This window comes from Cryptotermes secundus, unplaced genomic scaffold, assembly GCF_002891405.2.
Source record: "Cryptotermes secundus unplaced genomic scaffold, Csec_1.0 scaffold560, whole genome shotgun sequence".
Lineage (NCBI taxonomy): Eukaryota > Metazoa > Arthropoda > Insecta > Blattodea > Kalotermitidae > Cryptotermes > Cryptotermes secundus.
This window is the reverse complement of record NW_019729218.1, coordinates 1,208,197-1,227,916: the sequence shown is the minus strand read 5'-3', so window position 1 is coordinate 1,227,916 and position 19,720 is coordinate 1,208,197. Positions and strand designations below refer to the sequence as shown.

The 19,720-nt window shown below is 39.0% G+C and overlaps 1 protein-coding gene across 5 annotated transcripts in view; it reads left to right on the top strand.

The window, feature by feature from the left end:
- The first annotated feature begins 11,240 nt into the window (after window positions 1-11,240).
- The window catches only part of LOC111865522, a 254,438-nt gene continuing 245,958 nt past the window's right edge, over window positions 11,241-19,720 (top strand). For all 5 annotated transcript variants that reach the window (XR_002842984.2, XR_002842985.2, XR_004513134.1 and 2 more), the window contains exon 1: window positions 11,241-11,398. The gene's annotated coding sequence lies outside the window, so the exon portion shown is untranslated. The remainder of the gene's footprint in view (window positions 11,399-19,720) is intronic.

Sequence of the window (19,720 nt, the reverse complement as noted above, 5' to 3'; positions counted from 1 at the left end):
GCAAAAAAAAATTACAAATATGCCGAAACATTAAACCAGGAAACCGAACATGAAAGGCACAGGCGACACTGAATATTGTTTCATTCCTATCCTCGGAACTAGATGGAAATTAGTAGTCAGCTTCACGCTCCAACCGATTTATCCCCGGGGAAAAGGACCATGTTACTCATTATATAGGCGGCCGGTTGATCCCAGAGGAGGTCTGAATTTATTATCGAGAAGAAATATATAGATTCTAAAGGGTTCTGACAATGGTGGATGACACGGAATTACTGGGGTTTTGGACTTCTTCCATCGTCCGGAATTTTAGATAATAGATGGCACCAGTTTCCAGTTTCCGAAACTGGATCTGTTTCCGCCTTCAGGTGGGAAAGGAGGACACCTAGTCCAGTGACTGAAATTAGCTCTTTCCAAGGGGTCCAACTGAGTAGGTGTCTTCCTTTCTCACCTGAAGACGGAAACAGATCCAGTTTCCGAAACGTCGTGTCCTCTGTTACCTAAAATTCTGAACGATGGAAAAATTCCAAAAGCCCAGTAATTCTGTGAGAAGAAATACGTCTCATTTACCGTGAATGAAACTCTGGTCTTCCAGGCTGTAGCCTGTTATTTCAGATGAGTTGACCAACTTCAAGTGGAAAATCAGGAAGGAATCAAACGAGGGTTATGATTTGTGACTCTTGCAATTTCGTTATCACTGGAAGGGCTAGAAAAAAAGCAAGCCCCTTCTTATCTAGGGAATTACGGATAAGAGGAAAATACTGTGCTACAAGCAAGAAGGTCGCGGGTTCAAGTACCGATGAGGTCACTGGATTTTTTTTCAATTGACCTAATCCTTCCGGCCGCACTAGGCCCTGGGGTTTACTCAGCCTCTAACAGAAATGAGTACCAGGAATTAATTAAATAATTTTCCTGGGGAGTAAAGCGCGGCCGGTTCGTAAGGCTGACAACCTTACCGCCATCTTTGAGCCGATTGTCTAGATAGTGTGGGACCCTTAACGTCTCACAGCCCTATGGGCCTTGGCGCCCTGTTACAGGGATAGGTTCATTTACTTACTTTTTAGTCATGTTAGGTATTGCACAATTTTGAGAGATTACATCCATATATTCCATTTATTGGACAACTGCAGAACGTCTGAACCAGATAAATTCCGTCCTGCATATATTCGTTCATTAGCAAATACTAGACACGAGTCTAAGAATTATGAAGCGCTGATATTGGATCCGTGACATTTTCAGCCCCTGCCCTATGGCCTCCGAAAATGTGACACTCAGCAGTTCAGGATGTTGGTAAACATGACTGGACACAGACAGTAAATTAGATCCCTATAACTGTTACGTTTCTGTATCGGAGATGACATGGATAGTGTTACAGTGGTTCAAACATTATTCCTGGAGCTAAAAAACCAAATGTTATTCTGATATTTACAAGTTAAATTTTGAGTTTTCTGTAATGTAAACGGTGTTATATTTCCAAACAACGTTGGATTAGTGACATGTTTTAGACATGTGAAAAAGACTTCGGTTAAATGCGGTGTTTTGCTGTGAAGTCAAGCTAGAATATCTCAAAGTTAAAACAAAAGAAATATATTTTGTCTCTCACAAGAAAGAAAGGCAACGTTCTGTAGTTTCCCCCTCCCCCAGAGAACACGTTCAGTTGATTAATTGTCCTCTAACGTTGTAGAATGAAAATACATGAAAGCTTGGAAGTTTTTAAAAGATTTGAAAGGAACGCAAACAATTGTTTCTTTACTCCTGATGCATTCCAATAAGCACTAACTTGTAAACTTGTATAGAATCCTAAAAATTTCATTTGAAATTTCTGATTTTTGGATGTATGACAGAAGTGAGAGTTAATAACAGTGCGAAATCTCCTGTGAGGTAATACACAAGCTTTCTTGTAACGAGACAAACATTTTGTGATTACATATACTTGTGTCGTTTGTGTGAAGTTGTAAAATTGTTTGTAAAATAGCGCTTTTATATCTAAAGGATCGACCCTGTCTTGTGTGTTTACATTCCAGGAAGGATGAAATGCCTGTGTATGCTTTTCTGCGTGACCTCAATATAAAATAAATATTCCGTTACGTTTGCTTGTATTGCTACTGACAAATTCAGAATGTGTATCCAAATACTCAGGCAGATCGCACAGTAATCTGCCTACTGGAATAAAAAGAAGTCATGAAGTTTGTATACAGTGTACATAGTAATATGTTATTCTATTTACAAAGAAACTGCATTTATTTTAACGAAGAAGAAGCGACTATATTGTTTAAAATGGACACTTGATTAACATCAAGGCAATTGACTGTGATGACGCATAAGGGCGAGGTGCATAAAGCAAATGAGCTTAATAGTGTCTATGAACACTATGTTCCATCATCTAACACTTGTCCATTTTGTCTTACTGTTATATCATCTTGAGAAATGTTACGTGATCAATTCCCTTTATCAAGTCCCCAGACCTCGTCCACTTTATCGATTTCAAATTACTATCTCCGATATCAGACATTTGAAGGAGTTTAAGAAAATTAATGAGAATGGTAGAATATTATCATGTTTGAAATACATTTTCACATCAATTAAATTATCTCAATAAAAGTATGTCTATGTGCCGCTTTATTATCTAATACAGTGTATTTTGAGATACAGTATTGATTTCTTGGTGGCTCTTATAAATATAATTTTAAATGGCTGGTGTACAGCATAAAGAGTTAATCGGATACTTTTTGCCAGAATTTTTGTATATGTGTAAAAATCAGCGGATGCTTCCCACAACAGTTATGATAAAATAAGCCCCTGCATTACGCAGACAATTTAACAAAATGTTCTCGATTAAAAATGAAAGAGATTTCAATACATAGCAATTAAGTGATTTATTGTAAACTCAGTCGATTGGATTGTGTAAGGCGACATTCAAGTTTTGAAAACAATATAATTGTTTTAATTATGCCTTGTTGATCATGTACTTCAGCGTTCAGGTATTAAGAAAGTAATGAAATGATTCGAGTTTCTTATATTGAAAAGGAAATTTCGAAATTAATTTGTGTAAAATATTTTTTTTAACAATTTTGGTATGAAGGGTTTATGGTGTACTGTAAATAATATCCCTTCGTCCATTTATTCTAAACCAGTGATGTGAATTTTATTCAATTAACGCGTTTTTTACCAAAACAGAACAACTTTCTCTAGGCATAAAACCATTAATTAATTTTATATTTGTTATTTTCTTATCAAATATCAGTAATTTACTGAACTATTGTCGTTATTAAGAATGGAAAAAGTAAATAGAAATCGGTAATTAAAATGTACATTTGGTGCTGTTATGTCGTTTCGGGTTTTGAGGCAATTCCTGGCTGAGGTTATTTTCCTCAACCTCTTCAAATAAATAAATTAATATATGCGAAAGAACGGGATAATATTTGTAGACATTTGTGAACACGGTAATGATGCATCGCATTCCATAAGAGGCTACGAGTTTCTTAACCAACTGATCGACTTGTCAAGAAGGGCCCTCCCCGTGTAGTTCCTTTTTAACAGCATAATGAGAATACAAGTGCAGAGAAAAATGTATTAATTTAAACCGAAATTTTACTTGAAATTCTTCATGCTTGCGTTGAGACGTACTGTTTTTTTACATTCAATAAAATATTGTACAGTATATTCTCATGTATTTCAATGAAATGAAACATAAACGTCAAAATTAACTTACTTATAGCTCCAGAACGCATAATCACAATTCATTGAAATCAATAACGCGTAAAAAATTTAGGATTGTCCCTGCGCTTAACTAATTAAGCACTACGCCATTAAGGCGTATGGGGGGGGGGTTGATATATAATCCAAATTTTCTTGACCTTGGTACAAGTTGGAGGTGAGTAGTCAGTTCATGCCCCGGCCGCTTTACTCCCGCGTTAAGAGTCCCTGGTATCCATTGGTTAGGAGGCTAGATGGGCCCCAAAACCGGTCTGGACGACTTGGAGAAGAGAAAATTCTTGATCCTACCGGGACTCGAAATCCGACCCCTTGGTCGTCCAGTCCGTAGTCAGTCGCTAAAGTGACTGAGCTATTCTTCCTCCAGTGCATAACGCTTATTGTATATATCCCAATTTTATAATTTAAATTTTTTCAGCAATTAAAATTATCGAACTCATTATTTACTTAAGCTTTATGCCACGCTTCACGGAAAATGAAGGAAAATATCTTCTGTGGTTTTTGAATTCCTGTTCTCTTACCATTATTAGTTGATTTAATTAACGTGTATCAGCATTACATAATATTATCGACTGAGGCAAATCCGGTTATGAAACGTATTTCACTGCTGAGAAGAGACACACGGAAATAATATTTTCTTTTGGTGAAACAAGTCCCGAGCCGAAAGTCCTTTATGCAGAAATGTTTTAACGTCCTGATCTGTTAATTTAAAGCATAATTCCTACGTAAACTTCTTTTCCTTCGTGAAAACTGAGATTTATTACATATCACATGCTTGCCTCTTGAAAATGTGTACTGCTGGTCTCAATGTCATGTTCCCTTGGGCAGACTAGCAAAGAGTTTTGGCAGAAATGTTACAGAATGGGTCATATGTTACAAAACAAATATTTATAGAATTTAATAGAAGACTGAATAAAAGTAATGCAGGAACTTTGCATTTTTAAGAATACAGTTCTTCTAAATAATGTTTAATTTGTTGGTTACAGAGGAGCACATAGCTATATTTAGGAAAATATTCGTCATTTATTCTGAGAACATGTGAAGCCCATAAATACGTACATTTGTTGAAAAAAATACTGAACTTCTTTATGTCGAAGCAGGTGGTATAAGCCTTCATTTCTGTAATTCACAATAAAGAAAATATTTCTATATAGCTTTTAAAGTAAATATATTCAAAAGAAGACAATTTCCATAGGTACATTTACAATCCCTTCATTCACAATGACATATTCGGGAATTCTTCTTTATTTTGGAAAGAGAAATTTGCAAAATATTGAAAGAAATCGTCTGATACTGATTCCGTGTAGTCCCGTAGAAGTGCGTGACGTTTCGGTGGAAGAACGTACTGCAATTAAGCAGCAACTACTTGAGTGACGTTTCGGAGAAAGAACGTACTGCAAGTAAGCAGCCACTACTTTGTTGGGATTACTTTTCGACCCTGAACATAGAGGCAGCACTTTCCTTCGAAACGTCGGTACACTAATACCTTACTACAGGGCGTCACGACCCAGAAGATGGAAGGCCTGCTGTTGATATTCACCACCTTTAGAGCCCGAAATATTTACACGGAATATATTTATTTGAATATATGAATTATTTAAAAGTGAGATTGTGGTTTTCTGAGATGTGACACCATGTAGTTTGTTAGGCACCGGCTCTTATCTACGAAATTACACACATAACCGAAGACAGAATAATCTGAAATGTAACGCGCTGGAAACTTCAAGTCTATTAAGAGTATGCAAAATTATTTCTACTTTATTGATTTCTGCCTTAAAAAATTTAGACATATTACAAATTTAATTAAAGTAAAAAGAATATAATTATTACATTATAAAATTAATTACTTGTTTCAAATTATTTGTGATCTCTGGGTTTTTATTTTAGCTTGTTAAATATTAATCACGTGACTGCATGATCAGCCAGTAGTATTTCTTAAAATGTGTTCCTATGCTTCGCAAAAAAAAAAAAGCCAGAAAATTGACATGCTTAAGTACAAGTAAAGATTGAAGACTATGGTGTATTTAATAATTAATGACAATTCCTATGGCTGCATACAAAGTGCAGTGTGGCAGCCCTTTGAATCCACGACAACCCCCTTATCCCAGATTGGATACTCATATAAAGAAGACTACAGTTTATTACAATACCAAACTAGTCACTTATATTATTATATATTATATATAATTAACTTGGCATCTACATGTCAGTAAGTTAATTATTATGTTGTATAATGTTCTAATGTAAAATAAATTTACAGTTACTTCCACTTCAGAACTACGTTTGTAGATTCATTCTTTACTTTGATTCCCCCTCCCCCAAAATATTCAGCTGTTGATTGGAAGATGTGCAGTCCTAACACAGAAGTTCCATGTACAGTCCGTCAGCATTCCCATGACGCAGGTGTCGACCGAGTAGGGGAAGTTATGTAATGGTGTCTTCTTGCGTCATGTAGGAATAATATGAGGTGGTCAAGAACACGCCGTGACAATTCTGACGAAGAGTGTATGTTACGTGTTGCCATTCTTAACCAGGTAATAGATAATATTCTACAAGTAAAAGAGCAGTTATTAAAATAAATAACCCCTAAAATACTTAATAACTTGAATCGTAAATCCAGTACTTTTTTAAACTACTATTGCTCTTCAAAGAATTGGCAGAATATTCTACAACGTTTAGTGTTTGAACTTCGAAATACATGATCTTCTGAGTCCTTGCCTTCAGATTGCCAGTGTTACTGCTACTAATGCTGCGAATGTTATTGTCATCATCTACAGACAAAATGTTGTGCTAATTACCGTGCAGTTCCTCACACGTTTTCGTAAATAAACTGCAGACATATTGGTTACGCGGACACGAGGTAGCGTAGTTGGTTGAGGCACTATGCTACAAGCTGGCAGGCCGCGGATTCCACTCCCGATGAGGTCGTTGGTTATTTCAGATGTCTTAATCCTTCCAGCTGCACTATGGCCCTGGGGTTTACTCAGCCTCTAACAGAAATGGGTACGAGGCGTCTTCTTGGGGGTAAAGGGCTACCGGGGCGTAAAGCTGTCAAGGTCACCGCCATCTGTGAGCCGGCTGTCTACAAAATGTGGGAGCCTGGACGTCTCACAACCTTATGGGCCTCCACGATCTGTTACAGGGACAGCTTTACTTTTTTTTTTCGTTTAAAGAAATAAACGTCGGTACTGATGTGTTTTTATTTTGTTTATGTTATGATTTCGCTCTTAGATATTCTGGACGTGAATGCTGAGAATGCCAAGTAGTGTTAATCACGGGAAAACATTATTAACGGTGTGTGAAGTGGTCCAGATTTAATATATGAATATTTTACTGAATCCCACAAGTAAAAAAAACACTTCTGTTGTAGAATTATTTTAACTTGTTCATTACGGAATTACTTGACCGAAAAATCATTTCCATTTAACGCAAATAAGCTATTTTAATTAATTTGCTCTAGGAGTGGCATGAACGTGAATCCCTTAGTGGTGAAAGGTTAAGTTGTCCCTGTGTTTAACTAATTAAGCACTACTCCATGAAGGCGTATAGAGGAGTCGATATATAGATCCATATTTTCTTGACCTCGGCACTAGCTGGATGTGAGTTGTAAGTTTCACATCTTTGCCGCTTTACTCCTGGGGAAAGAGCCCCCGGTACCCACTGTATAGCAGGCTGGGTGAACCCCAGAGCCGGTCTGGATGATGTGGAGAAGAGAAAATTCTTGACCCTACCGGGACTCGAACTCCGACCCCTTGGTTGTCCAGCCCGTAGCCAATCGATATACCGGCTCCACGAAAGAAGGGAGTCGGAGTAAATAATAGTAATAGAAAAAGTGAAAGAGGAGGAGGAGGAGGGAGAAAGAAATTATTTTCTGTAAAATTCTAACGCGATTTTCCACCGCCATATACTGTGTTGAGAAATACTGTTATACGTACATCCTGCTAAACGCTGTTATATTTTGCGGTCCGCTTGTGGTACGTGGGTAGCTAATTGAGAAACATTTCGTGAAATTTATTAAGCGCTGTCCAGTGTACGAGCACTGGATCGTTTCGTGCAAGGTGCAAGGTTCCATTAGTTTCAATTCCTATTATTTTCATTTTTTTTTTATGAATTTGCGTCCATGATCATGATTCTGCGGCATACAAATTCTAATATAAAGGTAATTTGGAATACGATGTATCTGTGGTACTAGAAGTTTAGTTACGTGTTGCTATATAGCTTATTGTGTAAACACAGTTAAATTCATTATACAGTCTAGTGAGAAAATAACATCGCAATAAATGACTGGGACACGAACTGCCTGTAAGTTATACGTGGGGAGTGCAGGTCCGTATATTGCAGTATAAATCTCGTGTCCACGAACTCTGCTACTTTAATAAACCCATAACCGATGAATAATGAACAGAGCTGTATCTACCTGTATTACGTAACGTTTACTGCAACGTTGAAATCTACGTTCAGCCAACACAGCCTTCGTTCATCCAAGAGAAAAAAAAATGTGTTTATATAAAATGTTCCTACTTACGTAGGGCAAAGAAAGAAAGTAATACGTTCTTATTTTCATCGCTATTAGAAGACAAATTTGTCTTCAGGCTAAACTAACCAACAAACTAACTATCTTCGTGGAGATGAGCTCTTCTTGAGAAGCCGCCAATTCTGTAGTTTGTCAAGAACTTCCCCAAAATTTTATGGAACCCGAAGGTTCAATACCGTGTTCACAAGAGCCCTCCACTTGTTCCTAGCCTGAGCCAGATCAATCCAGTCCATACCATCTTATACTATCTATCTAAGATCCATTTTTCTAATGTCCACCCACCTAATCCTTGGTCTTCTCAGTTGTCTCTTTCCTTCTGGCTTACCCACCAATATCCTATATGCATTTATCCTCTCCCATATTCGTGCTACATGCACTGCCCACCTCATCCTCTTTGACTTTATCATTCTAATTATACTTGGAGAAGAGTACAAGTTATGAAGCTCTTCATTATGCAATTTTCTCCAACCTCCTGTCACTTCATCTCTCTTTGGTCCAAATATTCTCAGCACCCTGTTCTCAAACACCCTCAGTCTGTGTTCCTCCCTTAATGTCAGAGACAGGCAAAATTATAGTTTTGTATGTTTTAGCTTTTATATTTTTGGACAGCAGACGAGAAGACAACAGGTTCTGGACTGAATGGTAGCAAGCATTAACCGAATTCCGTCTCCTCTCAATTTCCTTCTGAATCAGGTTTTGGTTTGTTATAGTCGTTCCCAAATAATTGAACTGCGCCACATTTTCAAAACATCTGTTTCATCTCTTTGTTTAATGATTTTGCCCTGGATTCTTGTGACGACACAGCAACATATACTTAATTTTCTCCGTGATTCCTTCTGTACCAACCGCCTTACTAGCGTCATTTAAAGTTTGTGTGTTTTTTCTTTATGGTATCTACATTATCACCCAGTAGATTCACATCATCGGCGTAGACCAACAGCTGATATGTCCCATTTAATTTCAGTCCCACCTGGTTTTTCTGGACCTTCCTAATGGCATGTTCTAAAGCAAATATGAAAAGTAGTGGCGATTAAGCTTATACTTGTTTTAGACGACTTAGGATAGGAAAATTATCAGACAAATATTTACCTGTTCGGACTTTACAATATTTCGTTTAAACACATTTTAATCAGCCTGAGTAATTTCATGGGTGCCCCAAACTCTGTATGAATATTATGTAGTATTTTCCTCCTAACTTAATCGCAGGCTTTCTTGAAATTTACAAATAGCTGATGTACTGTCTCACTGTACTCCCATTTCTTCTCCAGCGTCTGAAGAACGCAAAACATCTGATCAGTATTTTGTTTGATACGTCGAAATTTACTGTCGTTATGCTAGAGGAATTTATTTGGACGAATGAATATTCTAGTAGCAATTCCTGCTTCTCCTTCAGTTATGATACAAAAGGCGTCATAAAATTCTCTCCCTTCCGTAATCCAGTTTTAATTTAATAACTAAACTAACTCCATATAGGAAAGTTACAAGCTAATAAATTCTCATTTTCTCGGGTAATTCCCTGACTTCTGTAAAACCTGAATATTCATTGCAATGTTGAAAAAAGTCCACCACTATCCCAAGTCGAGGACCAAATGTCACATCCTCACACCGAGTGTCAGATCCGTATTAATATTATCCTACAGTAAAGCTCCCAAAATATATCGTCCCATGAGAGTTTCCGTCTAAAATTTTAAATGATTTCTTGCCTCTCCCATGCACACTCCCAGGTCCGCCAGTCCCCCCCCCCCATTGAGTTGAAGATCTTAATGATACGTGTATTTGTTGAAGATCCCGAAATATGAAGCTCCTCGTTGTGTGCTGTTAACCAGAATTTCTTCCTCCTTGCTAACCTCCACCCTACACCTTTCACAGTTAACATCATCATATGTTTTCCCTTAAGCTTACTGTCATAGTTTCATGCCTCTGCAAAATAATTGGCAGGCCTGTAGTTCTAGTTCTATACGTTTTGTTATTTGTGATTCTCGACACAAAATACGGAAACAAAATTTTTTAATTTAATTGTACTAGGAATTTCTCGAATTTAATCTCCCTTTAATTTATTCATGAAAATAATTTAAAGTAGTATATTTTAATTTATTTTCTTCTCTAAAATAATGCATGCAGCTTAGGTCTGAATACTGTCATATTCATAGTGTATATGTGTTAACAGTCTTCAAGTGCATACAATCCCATTTACACTTCTGCACTACACGTTTCGGCAGTATGCTTTGAAGACTGTTAATACATACACATTATGAATATGAATCAGTGCAACAGGACGCTAAAATACAACATACTGTCATATTTTTTAAATGTTCCTAAGCTTTGATCCGGCTTCATTGATTTGTTGACTCTCTGTCTTTTTAAATAAAGAACTTCACTTTCTGGATATACGAACATAACGCTGAAGATGGCTGACAAGACGAAACGCTTCTGCTGACTGAGATTTAAAAGGATCTTTGTTCTGACAAATGCAGAACACCATGAAGAGGAAGTTATCTTGATCATTTCGCCGGTAAAATCAAATTTAATTATTCTGTGGTTATAATGAACATACACCCGCCAGTTTTGTTTGATGTAAAGGGTAAATGGCTGTGTCTGCAGGCACCAACAGGTTTGAATAGCGAATGCTTAACCAGAAAACTCTTTCAGTAGGCCTGGAATGATGGCGGGACTATCGTGTGTTTGAAGAAAGCAACTAAGGACACGGGTACAGTCCATATGACAAGTGAAACACAGAGATTAATTACTTTAGAATCTGAGCGTTTACGTTTAAAATCGCTTTCCTTATAAGAATGTTAAGACAGTATTTTGTCTCCACTTCAAAAAAATTAATATAATTATAAATAAAGCGCCTTGTTGATCCCTCAGTACTCTACTTTGTGGCACCATAATTCGAAAGGGAAGCCATGTTGCACTGGCCGTTGAAGTGAGTGTACATAGGAAGTAAACATTACGTCATAGTTACAGTTCTAATCTCACCACGAGTGTGCTGAGTGTACTGCGCTTTGTCCGGTTGGGCGATCATACAGTCTACAACGAGCAGCGACAAGGGCATAAACTTTTGTCTTTAAATCATTGTAGGAACTCCGTTACGAAAACATTGCTGGTTAGTGGAACAGCCCCTGCAAACGAATCAGCATCCCCATCGAAAAGGTAAGCTACTTTTCTTGTTCTTAAATATACAGCTAAATTTCTCTGTAGAAAACTGCTATAAAAACTTTTCTTAGAAAACTGAATTCTGTACTCTTCTCCACACACACGACTTGTCTAAGACAAATTCAATAATTTGCCTAGGTTTTCCCAAGTTCGTGCTTTTAGCAACAAGCGTGTACGCATTTCTCGAGTTAACCATTCTAATTATCCAACCCATCTCACTTTCCTCAATAAATTCACCCCAATAATATCTGGTGAAGGGTGCACGGGGTAGCGTAATTTTGATTGAGGCACTATGTTACAAGCCGTAAGGTCGCGGGTTACATTCCCGATGAGGTCACTGGATTTTTCAATTGACCTAATTCTTCCAGTCGCACTATGACCTTGGGGCCTCTAACAGAAATGAGTACCAGGAATCTTCCTAGGGGTAAAGGGTGGCCTGCCGGCGAGTGAGGCAGACAACCTCACCGCCATCTGTGAGCCGATTTCCAAGAAAATGTGAGAGCCTCCACGTCTTACCCTAAGGGTCTCCACGGCCTGTTACAGGGATATCTTTACTTTTCATTTTTAACAGCTGTTGAAGAGTGCCCATTGTGAAGCTTATCGCTATGTAATATTCCCTATTCAACGGTTTTCCTTTTTTCTTGCCTCAAGGCATTTTCCTCGGTGCTTGTTCTCAAACTGGAAACGAAGAAACAGAATGAAATGCATAAAGGAGGACTGTGCCTTTCAACATTCATGGCTGATGGCAAAATCTGTTGAAACTTTGTTGACCGGAGATAATTCATTCTTCAACATGTAAAAGAATGGTAGAAGTAAAGTTATCAATGTAACAGGCCGTGAAGGCCGACAGGGTTGTGAGACGTCGAGGTTCCCACATTTTGTCTAGACAATCGGCTCATAGATGGCGGTGAGATTTGTCAGCCTTAAGCACCGGTCTCCCTTTACCCCCAGGAAGACTCCTGGTACTCATTTCTGTTAGAGGCTGAGTCTACCCCAGGGCCATAGTGAGGCCTGAAGGATTAGATCAATTGAAAAACCCACCTCATCGGGACTCGAACACGTGACCTTTAAGCATAGTGTCTGAACCAACTGCACTACCGCGTGCCCCATGTAAGAGAATTTAATTCATTAATTTCTAGACATTCTTAACTCAGATATGACCACTTACTTTTCGGAACATACGTACTAGACCACTTTAACTGGATTGGTAGGTATGTAGACCACAGTGAGCAGCAGTTAGGGGCACATAATGTCTGCTCATGGTATAATGCCGTTAGGATGATTCAATTAAGAATGGGACCTATCGCATTGTGGGTTGAGATAAGAAAGCTGTTTAAACTCATGGCTGAAGAACTTGAGGAAGGAGTGCAATATAGGCATAAGGAAGGATGGCGCTGGTTCTGATCTTGAACAGCGCGTGAACGGGCGAACTGAACTGAAAGGGTTCCGTGTCAATCTCTTTTGAATATAATGACTCTATTTAGGATTTCATGAAAATAGGCAGTTTTTCTTGTTCACTTGAATGACTTGTAGTTCTGTAAGAAATTTCCCATACCGTCCAATTCGTATGCATTTTTAGATGTTTAAATACCGTACATAAACGCCTGTGGTTATATGATTTTCCTGTGTTTCCGAAGGAATTATCAATAACACAGTAATTTCCCTATTCAGTGATAAATAATTCTATGATTGATTCCTTTCGTAATTAAATATCTGCAGCTTTCATACGCTTGTCACTTAGGCAGATATGCACGAACTGTAGATCTACGTAGTTTATCTGAAGAGTAGTTGCGATCTGTCACATTAAATTACTCATTCTCGCACTCAGTTTATATCGGCCTTTTAATAACCGAGATTAACGGCCGTGGGAATCCGTTGCACTGACAACATGACACCCTCTATCCTCTAAAGTTGGCACTAACTTCTCTGACAAGCGGTGGTCGCTCGGTCGGTATAGTTCGCTTGCGGACTACAGGCCATGGAGTTTTTTTTTTGTTCTTCAATGATGCTGTTAAAAATAAACCTATGGTCATTAAAGTATTATAATTTAATTTTCTTTCCTTATCACATACTTTCTTTTTTCAGTTTCTTTCTTCGTTTCTTTCGCCCTCATCTCTCTTCTTTATCGCTTTCCTTAATCCCCTTCAATTTTCTCCTCTTTCATTTCTTTACTTTTTTATTTTATTTTCTGGATGTCATTTTTATGTCTTTTTCCTTTCCATTTCTTATAATATTAAAAAGAAACATATAATGTACTGAGCCCCAGATTTTGTATATGTGAATTCTGAAAGCGATCGAGTACGGCTGGGGCCACACGAGCGCACAAAATGCGTCCGTTGTAACGAACGTACTTTATGACGGACGTTGCTGAGGACACCACACAGTTGCAGAATTCGGAGCGTAGTTTTTTGTCTGCACTGGAGCCAGAAGAAAGCATAGCATTCACCTCTCTTGTTTATTTCTACAACGGACGCATTTTGTGCGCTCGTGTGGCCCCAGACTAAATGCGAACGAGTTAAGTTGACCTAGTGGCCAAACCGCACAATTTACAGCAAACAACATTGATGGCCACAGAGTACACCGTGATTTAAACTTGATTCACAAATAATAAAGCGCTCCAGGCTTCTCTTTATAGGCAAACTCCGTGCGTTTCTATCACATGAGGAGCTCCAACCAGTTCCAGGAGGTTCCTCTATATCGCAAAATTCTGCTTTGAGTTTACCTCAAGTTCGAAGCTCTATTAATGCGTCGCTAGACCTATATTTAGTGAACATCAAAGTAAGTGATACAGCTACAGCAAACTTCAAAGCAAATTTCTCTTGTCAACATTTCAGACAAAAACTTACAAGCAAAACGTCTACGTTGAATCTGGAGAAACGGTTCTATGTATGCATCTCGCAGGCAGAGGTTCGCGTGTGACGTGACGCGGCGCGGGTAGAAGGGAAAGGAAGGAGCCTCGAACTACACTTCAAGCAGTAGACAGAATAATTTGTCATTTCTGTTAAATCTCTAATCGACCCTGAGGTTACTTAAAGATGCTGTTTTAGCTGAAGTTAGTGCGTAGCATAGAACTAAGTGGGAACATGATCACGGATGACTAGTAGATTAGGAGGTAGAGGTTTACTTAAAATAACTCTATTCTTACATTCACCTATAGTGATTGAGGAAAACCATGAAAGTCCTGCCATAAGGTCGTGCAACCCGTCCGATTATCTTTTCAATTATGAAATTTCTAATCATTATCGTTACATTATACGTTTTCTACTAAAGAAATCAATTTATAATGTACTGCAATTCCATTTATCTACCCTCTGCATAATGAGGAGCTTCATAAGTTGCACTGTTCTCAAAGTATAATTAGAATGATCAAGTCAAGCAGTATGAGGTGGGCATGGCATGTAGCACGAATGGGGGAGAAAAGGGATGCATATAGGATATTGGTGGGAAAGCCAGAAACAAACAGACCACTGGGAAGACCAATGCGTAGGTGGGTGGACAATATTAAAATGTATCTTAGAGAGACAGGACGGGATGGTATGGATTGGATTGATCTGGCTCAGAATAGGGACCAGTGGAGAGCTCTTGTGAACACGGGTTCTAATGAACCTTCGTGTTCCTGCTGGGAAATTCTTGAGTAGCTGCAGATCTGGCTTGACCTCAAGAAGGGCTCAGCTCCATAAGTAAGTAAGTAAGTAAGTAAGTAAGTAAGTAAGTACCCTCTTCATCAGATTCCTGCAAATGCATCTCAAGAGCGAAATGATGCGTGAAAATGCACTTATATACCCGTCACTGGCCTCTTAGTCGATCTCGGTGACCTAACGTTCTGAGGCCTGAACTGTTTCCGCCCGCTCGTACACTGGGGTTCTAGGTTCGAATCTTACTTGAGGCATGGATGTCTGTGTGCATTTATTCTGTGTTATGTTGCCCTGTGTATAGGGCGACGAGCTGATCTCCCTTCTAAGGTGTCCTACTAACAGTGCATAGAATTAAGAAACTGAAAAACGGCCAAGGCCCAGTTTTTAATTTTTCGATGTAATTCATAATATTAAGTAATTCACTTACATTAGTTTGATACTGCATGGAAGCAGGTAGTGACTAAAGTAGGCAGACTAATTCTTTGTAGACTGTAGTGAATAACTATTCTAATTTGATTACGTGTAGAATGTGGAGACACTATGCTACAAGCCGGAAGGTCGCGGGTTCAAGTCCCGACGAAGTCATTGGATATTTTTCAATTGGCCTAATCCTTCCAGACGCACTATGGCCCTGAGTTCGATTCAGCCTCTAACAGAAATGATTACCAGGAATATTTTGGGGGGTAAAGGGCGGCCGGCGCGTAGGGCTGGCAAACTTACCGCCATCTGTGAGCTGGTTGTCTCTAAAATGTGGGAACCTCAACATCTCACAACCCTATTGGCCTCCAAGGCCTGTTATAGGGATACCTTTACTTACTTTTACGTGTAGAATATTTGATAATGGAAGGAGTAACAGTAAATCGGAGTCGCTAGGTAGCATGTATCCCTCCGCTGCGCATGTGCACGTCATGTGTTCCGTCCATAGCTAAATAGAGCAGATTTGCTGAGTTGGAGAGAGAAGCCAGTTACGAGGCAGAGAATCCAGACGACTATGGTGAGGATCAAAAACCAATTTCCTACACTCACGTGTTAAGCGAAGCTGCATACCAACCAGCACTGCTCAGTCTGTTGAAGTACTGTTGCCAGGCAGCCGTTGCAAGATAAAGCCAAATTGCAAGTAGAACAAAACTTCATTGAGATTAAATATAGCAAATTATTTGCATTAATAACACAGATATGGAATGAGGATAAAGACGGCGGAATGATTTTGTTAACCGTGATGATAGATGAAGTCAGAATTTAAGGAATATTTGTAGCCATAGAAATAAAGCTTAGATTAGTGCACATCGTGTATTTATCTGGCAGAGCACAGTCAGGAAATTATTATGGAAAGAATCTCACTTCACAATGCGTTCGTGTAAAGTTCGGGCAGGTACAGTGGACATGGCTGTAACAAGAGCAGGGCACTACTTTATTGCGAGAATGAAGACAAGTGTGTTGACGCAAATAAACCTCCAAAAATATAGTAAAAAATTCATGCTACCAAAATGGCGTCAGGATGCCAACCATCCAACGTGGCTGCTAGGGTGTAGCAGGTAATATATTGTAACCAGCTAGAAACCATTACGTAGATATTGGGGGGGGGGGGGGTNCTGCTGCCGTGTATGGACCAGGTAGTGAAATCTGTGTCACAACTATGAACGATCAGGGATTAACGCTATTTACATTCAGACTCAGTAATTGATTATCGTAAGATTAACTTTCTTGAGTGCACAGAAAATTGATTACCGCCATAAAATTTGGTAAAGATGTTATTTCTTTATTCAGTGGTTCGGAATGAATTAGATAGAAAATAAATTGGACCTCCTGTACACAGTTCCTTATTGCAAAAACGTGCGAGACAAGGAAGGTGGAATTCATTTGTTAACAATTTCACATTCGTATCATATTATTGAATTTTCTGTCGTAATTCAATCATTAAACAACTAAACTAAGGTGACTGAAACATATTTTGGAGATTAAAGGAAATATGGGAAGAAATGATGGTTTTCTCGTCTTCAAAACTTCACCTTCATTTAATAATTCTTGGCAATTTATAAGGTACAGCATAAAAGCCTCAGTAACAGGAGGCTAGAGAGAGTTTCTTAATAAAGTTCTTTTTAATTTTCACTCTTCATTTAGCATAATTTAAGATGTAGATGGGTTGATAACGTTGAAATACACAAGGCAACATTTTGTAGTGATAACCCCGGGGCAATAACATTTCAGAGGCCAGCAATAACAAATGAATGTCATGGCAGCTTTTTATTGTTGTTGTTTTTGTTTCTGCTCCTTGTAATAACTGAGAATACATACTGCGTCTCCATGATTTTAGAGAAACGGGTAAGGCAATAAATTCTGTGGACTTTGTCTGTGGAGACTCCGGTAGCTTCCCCTTAAAACTGGCCCTGGAAATACACCTTAAAGAATAAGAAGTTGTGGGAAGAACTAATCATTTACTTTCCTTCAATAAGGGTTGGAGTTCGAGTCATGTTAAGGTCAAGAATTTTCTCTTATCGACGCCGTCCGGACAGTCTCTGGGGCCCACCCAGCCTCCTATCCAAGGGGTACTGGGGACTCTTTCCCCTGGGGGTAAAGCGGCAGGGGCGTGAAACTGGCCACTCATCCCCAACTTCACTCCCCCACACGCCTTCTTGACGTAGTACTTAAATATTTAAACACAGGGACAAATTTATGTTTCTTTGATAAGCCATGGGCCGTATAGGAAACTACATAACCAACAATTCTTCTATTGTTGCGTGTGTATTCTTTGCAGCAGGAAAGTGTTTACCGAGATGTTCCTAGCAACGATATGGGGGGGATAAACAAACAGTAAAATAAACTCACAAGCCCATATTTATTCTTCGAAATAAGGGGTGTATGCTAAAAATGCTGAAGGGGGTAGTAGTCTGAATAGATTATTCTTAGAATAGGGACTAGGGGCTGGTCCTTGTAGGACACAACAATACACTTACGGATTCCATAAGAGGAGTGGATATTTTCTACCTGAACGATTATTAACTTGCAAGAAGAGTTCTCAGAATTGCTGAGTTTTTGGACTTTGTCCACCATCCGGTATTCTAGAAAGTAGAAAATACAGCATTTCGGAAACTGGATCTGTTTCCGTCCTCAAGTGAGTGGGGGAGACACTCTGTTGGGTCCCTTAGAAAGAGCTAACCTCAAACACTGAAATAGTTCTGTTCCTCTATCTCCAGAAAACGCATCAGGCTGGCTCAAGTCACAATATTTCTTACTGTTTTCGGGAACTGCCTGGACACCGATTATGCTAAGTGTATTGCGTGAAGTATTCTTCCTTCCCGCCAGGAAAATTGTAGGAAAACCCCTTGAATTAGAACACCGCTGTTTCCTACCAGATCCATTTCTATTCATTATTCACTTTCATACAACTGTTAGGTGCTATGCAGTCTGAATTCAATGTCGGTAAATAAATACGAACTCTATCATTTGCGCATTAGACTGCCACTCTGTCCAGGCACATAGACACAGCCCAAACTGGTGTAGGGCAGGTACACCTTCACAAGTTTCACCAATTCATGTTATTTTGTACCTTCAAGCAAGGTATCCTTCATTGCAACGTTGTTTTTGTGATGTAAGGCGCCCTTCCAACGTATTTCACAGTTGCAGTCACTTCATTGGCTGCTCAGTGAAAGGCAGCCCAGCTCAGCAGCTCTGAAACCCTTGCTTCTTCAAGAGGAAGAAGGTTCTGCATGGAATTGATTGTCAGCCATCAGTAACTCCTCTCTTCCTACCTGTACTCACAGAGCGGCTTTCTGTTTCGGAATTCAGATATAAGCCCAACTTCCAAATATAGAAATTTCTTGGTTCACGCGGTCGCGGGTTCGATTCACGATGAGGTCATTGGTTCTTTTTTTTTTTAATTGATCTAATCCTTCCAGCCGCACGATGGTCCTGGCATCGACTCAGCCTCTAACAGAAATGAGTACCAGGAATATTCTTGGGGACAACGGGCGGTCGGCGCGTAAGCCTGACAACCTCACCGCCGACTGTCTGTGGGCTCCTCGACGTCTCACCACCCTATGGACTTCCACAGCATGTCGCAGGCATAGCTTTGCCTTTTTTTGCGAGAGAATGAATGAAATCTGTTGATGGCCGTGTCCAGTGGCTAGGTTTGGTATCAGCAGAATTTTGTCTTCGTCTAATTTTGAAACTGTGTTAATGTAAATCCTAATATTCAATTATGAATAGCATGACAATATTTGAAACACCTTTCAATTACATGAAATAGCAGCCATTTTGGCACGTATAATTCTTCCACTTGAATAGCATTCAATTTTCCAAATTTTCCACGGAGTTTCCAACCTCTGCTGACTATGAGACATTAAGCAAAGAGAAGGATTAGAAAGTGCTGCAGACTCAAACCAATATTTGTTCTTCCAGTGATAACCTTGTGGGAGTGCGGTTTGCCAAATTCGACGAAATATATTTCATTTCATTTATTAATCTCCACTGCAAATACTCATTGGCCGACGAGGTCTTATACCGGGAGCCTTTATGTTTGTATGATGTCTGCTGAATATTGAATTATGGCATATTGCATGGCGTACCAAGCTCCACATTGTAAACTTTTGGAGAAGCTTCTAACCATTCAAATGGTAAATAATTTCTTCGCTCTTTGTGAAATCTGAGATTTCATTACCTTGTTGACAAAAGTCAACTATTGACT